The 4,780-nt window shown below is 41.4% G+C and overlaps 1 long non-coding RNA gene across 1 annotated transcript; it reads left to right on the top strand.

Annotated features, from left to right (window-relative positions):
- Positions 1-353: 353 nt before the first annotated feature.
- Positions 354-991, top strand: LOC135947204 (uncharacterized). Its single transcript, XR_010575604.1, has 3 exons — positions 354-491; positions 558-663; positions 719-991. It is a non-coding gene; the product is annotated as an uncharacterized LOC135947204 (long non-coding RNA).
- The last annotated feature ends 3,789 nt before the right edge of the window (positions 992-4,780 follow it).

Raw genomic sequence — 4,780 nt, 5'->3', positions numbered from 1 at the left:
ATATCCCTCAGCTCATATCTGCAGTTTCTGCGGAGACATCAATTCCCTATTCCAGATGTCAGCTGTCAGACAAAAACCCCTTGAATAAAGTAAGTGTTGCCACTTGCATTGCAGATTGTTTGGAATTGGATTCGAATTTTGGCCGCTGCAGCTTCAATGCGACTACCGGAAAAGCCATAGAGAATTATGAGAATGTATCAATAGGACTGTGAACTAAAATGTATATTTTGACTTACTTGAGGATTTCAACAGTTCCAGATAGACGGATGTCCAAAATGCTATCTCCCATTACAAAGCGTAAGTTTATTTTCCTTTCAAAGGTGCAAGAAATATATATTCTGGCCCAGTTTACAGGATACAAGGCATATGTCGATATATGTAAATGAACATAATTGGAGTATTTGATAAATATTGCTGTTGTTTCAATAGTGCAAAAACGTTCAATCTCAATCTGTGGGAAAATGATTAATTTTGCCCCAAAATCTATTGGTGTGAGTAAAACACATATGAAAATCCTCAAAAATTACCTAGAATATTAAAACTCAATATTTCAAAAGGCCAAATACGATGGATCATCTATGGTTTGTGGCATGATTTTGCCAAACATGAAGCATTGGTTGCCAAAGGATTACAACGAGGTTCGATGCATCATTGAGGGCTTGCGTAACTATACATTTGAATTGCATGATGCAAGTAGTTTCATTTGACAATGTCGCAGCCGAGAGCATTCAAACCATGGGAAAACTGCGTGTGATGGTGTATAAAAGCGAGTGCAGCAAAGAGTTCTTCTTCTGTTCCACTGACACTCCCCGGTCGCTGCGGAAATCCTTCCTTAACGCCGAGTTGAACGTGAACCAAACTACTGCGTTTATAAACGGCACGTGCGCATACTTTGAATTCAATATGCAAGAAAAGAAAGCCACGAACGTCCAACTGAAAATTGCAAGATGCAAAGAAGTAGCTTATATGATTTGCGAACACGACGATTGAAATGATGGAATAATAAAATTATAATCAAAATTAAAGATCAGGTAGTATAATTTGTTGAGAATATTAGGAAAATCTGTGTCGTCGGATATGTATAAATTGTCACTTGCAGTTGATTAAACTATCCCTCTTCTAAATTCAAGTTCTTCGGTGTCCTGAAAAAATACCCTCCTTAAAGAACTCCACTGATGAAAACGAATTGGAGGAGGATTAGCTAACGCAGTCTTTCACTTTTCATCTTGATGCTTACTGCAGACGATTAATCGACACAAGACATTTTTTATATCTTCCACGCCTCCACTCGCGGCTTGTTGATGATCCAGCGGCCCACAATGACAGTCGGCATGTTGATTGCGGTAGGAGGAAAAAAGCGACGGAGGCGTCCTCCCTATAGCTATCGTAGGAAGAGAGACGCGCTAGAAAAGCTCGTGGATGGTGTCATAATGATAGGAAAACACATTGTAATCGCGACAATCAATCAGTCGGTTTATTATTATTCGTTGTTATGATAATTTCGAGTCACTCTGACAAATGGTTTCGCAGCCGCCCGTCCGTCATTTCCAGTCCGCTGTCGTCTTTTTTTCCCCCGACCGCAGAGACGCGCCCACGGCCAGGAAATATCGGTCGATTTTTCATGGCAATCAGTTCTTAATGTTGCTGCTCGTGCCGCCGAAATGACAACAACTTATTGATTATTCATCCAGAGACAGAGCACGAGCGCCGCCGGATTTTGCGCCACTCTCGAGTGCTTTGTGTGTTTTCTTGAGCGTCACACCACCACCAGCCGACACCCCAGCTTGAGTCATTTTCCACATTTTCTGCTAAACTGATGCACTCAAATATGCTGTCACCCGACGAGATCGCGCATAATGTCGCCCCAAAGGTTCTCTGCGCTCGGTGCTCCAAAAGGAATTTTTTCAGAACCGCTTTCTTTTGTTTTTCCGTGAAAAAGTTCTGTAGAAAGTAGAAAAGTCGAACCTGATCTCTTTGGCAAGATGTCATGGAAACCTAATTGGTCTCGACATGTTTCGGCTTGTACTGGGGCCATGAATTGAATAAAATACAAAATACAGTTTTAATTCATGTTTCAAATTGTTCATTTGAATTTCCTATCTTTTTTAACTTTACCCGTTGCGGCTAAAACTTCCTTTTTCTTTTTGGGCTTGTTTTGGATCTGATCTACAGACGTGAGCATTCCATCTCAGTGTTTTACTTGCCGCATTGAAGCTTTAGAGGTCTGGAATGTGTTACTTTCTTAAGTTAATTAATTTTCCTTCTTTTGATCCCTTTTGTGAGCAAAATAAAAGTCTTCTAGGTCAAAGCTCTTTCTCTCTTCCTTCCATTAATATGTAATATGACGTAGGTCTTCACTGAAAACATTAAGTAATTAGCTACACCTACGTCTCACTCGCTCCTCAAGATACTGAGGGTAGCTTTTTCGCACTTCTGCGAGCTACCGCTGCGTGCGGACGCATCATTTAGTTCAAGTTCAAACGTGTTCCAGAGCACTCAATTTGGTGTTGAAGCCCCAATTATGTATTGTTAAAATCATAAAATAAATTTAAACTAACAAAATCCGACAATTACAACATAATCAAAGAAAGTCGATTGAAGGAGATCATCGATTTATTTATTTATTTAACTGTATACAAAGGGAGATGAGTGTGCTCACACTTCGGCGTGAGTCTTGGTGTGCCAACGCGCGAATACTCTCCGCTCGTGCCCCGTGCATGGTAATTAACTGGGAGAGCAGCGGCGGCGCAAACAGTAAAACACAATGCAAAGACAGACGGCCTGCATGAGTCACCTGCCTGAACCTGAGTAAAAATGACCTGATAGGTTGCTGGCTTGCTTTGTGTGCGGTGTGAGGTTACGCGGCGCTGGCCACGTTTTTGTGGGGCAGGAGGGGAGGGAAGAGAGGGAGGGTAGCCGAGGTCAACGGATGGAGCAGCGGTGGAGCGCAAAGGCAGGTGAGATATTATTATATATACAAAACGCTCCTCTACCTTCCTACGTGTGTGCATGCCCGCTCCACAAAAAGAGCGCGGCTATATTTAGATACTCCAGGCATGCATGCTGCGGAATGGGGAAAAAATAAATTCGGTGTTCCAGCCACCAGGCACACAATCATTAATTTTGCGGCGGGCGAAAAACGCCAGCTTTGTCGGCTGCATTCAATATTCATCACACTCGGCCCGCCCGGCTTATTAATTACACATTTATATGCCGTTTTTTTTCGCTCACTCACACGTTTGCTTCCTCCGCTATATCATAGGTCAGGGCGGGCGGGTTGCTGTGGGAAAATTGCGCGCCGTGCTCGCCCACCAGAGATAATTAATTGGCCGCGGCATTGATTGTTTGTTAGCACCGCAGTTAAGTTTTTCGAGAGGTATATGAGAGGCTGGCGTTTAATTTTGCATCACATCACTCACCGTGATTCGTAGGGGTGTGAATTATAGACGGTTGGCTACTTCTTGCGGGCTTCCAATCGCTACTTGACCATCAATTGAGCACGTGACTCATTCATAATTAAGATATTTGACGAATATTTAATATAATTCTGAACCATCTAGAGTGCCTAAAACAGCAGAAAATCCGTTTCAAGTGCAAAATATATCTTGGCTTTGGTGAGAGTTTGTTCATCAAGTAGAATATTTCTCCTAAAAGAAGTTTTGCATGATGGTTTATTGTAAAAATTATATTTTACTCATTTTTATTATTATTATTTTAGAGCAGGAGGAGCGAAGGCTAAATCACGGAGGGTGAGTGGCTGGGTTGGCAAGATTTCGTCACTTTTATCCTCTTTTCGATTTTAATCAGAAATGAGTAAGGCCGGACGTTATCGACGATCACTGATTCACTATTCTCTGCAGCTAATACTGCGGTTACGAAATTTGTTTTTGGAGGTGTAAGCAGGCCCGCGGGGCCGAAACAGCTGCACTGTACGAGAACGCACGTGTTAATATTTAATTTTCCTCGTGAAATTTTCACTATTAGCTAACCGTCAAGATTTAATTTTCCTCTTAGAGTACAGTCATTCAGTTTTTCTTAAATTTAAGATTAACCAGTTAGTGTATTTCTCTCTTTGTCTTAAAATTATACATTTATGATTTTAGGCCTAACACTAACATGATGTGTATGATAGAAGCTTTGATAGTTGTTGAATACAAATAAAATTTTAAGGCTCGTTTTAATTGCTTCCCTCTTTCATGTTTTGAAAACCATGCTGTTTGCTCGAATTATTGAGCGCATGATTGGCGTGCAAGTGGCATTGTGATATTAATCCGAGCGATGTTTGGGGGTCGAGTGCGGGATGATTTTCACCTATATTATTTGATTATCTTACATTGCAATGACGGTTCCATTTGGCTTTGGGAGGATTGCGGAAGCCTTCGGACTAGCATCTTGCTGGTTTGCACCTCTTCAGCATGCGTGAATCAATTTTACGGGACAAATGTCTAACGTTTCAATAAAAAGACCCTTGTGCGGGGACAGTAACACAAACTGGTCCTTTTCTGGACTGGGCTACCTCCAATAAGGCTCGTGCGCCCCTGTTATTCGTTCGCGATGTTATTGGGACACGAAGTTTTCACGAGTTCTTTGCTATCAGGGGGTCGCCCATCTTAAAAGAGTTGAACCGATCACAAAAAGGAAAAAATTGATAGAAAATATTTTTGTTTTAACTAGCTTTTTTCTTGAATTAGATAAGAGTAGTAACAGTTTTACTAAATCTAAAAAAAACATTGATGTTATTTTGCCGTCTTCGACGAACGCAACATCATCTTGCTCTGGA

Source organism: Cloeon dipterum, chromosome X (genome assembly GCF_949628265.1).
Source record: "Cloeon dipterum chromosome X, ieCloDipt1.1, whole genome shotgun sequence".
Taxonomy (NCBI): domain Eukaryota; kingdom Metazoa; phylum Arthropoda; class Insecta; order Ephemeroptera; family Baetidae; genus Cloeon; species Cloeon dipterum.
Note: the sequence above shows the minus strand (reverse complement) of the source record. Positions and strands in the feature narration are given on the sequence as shown.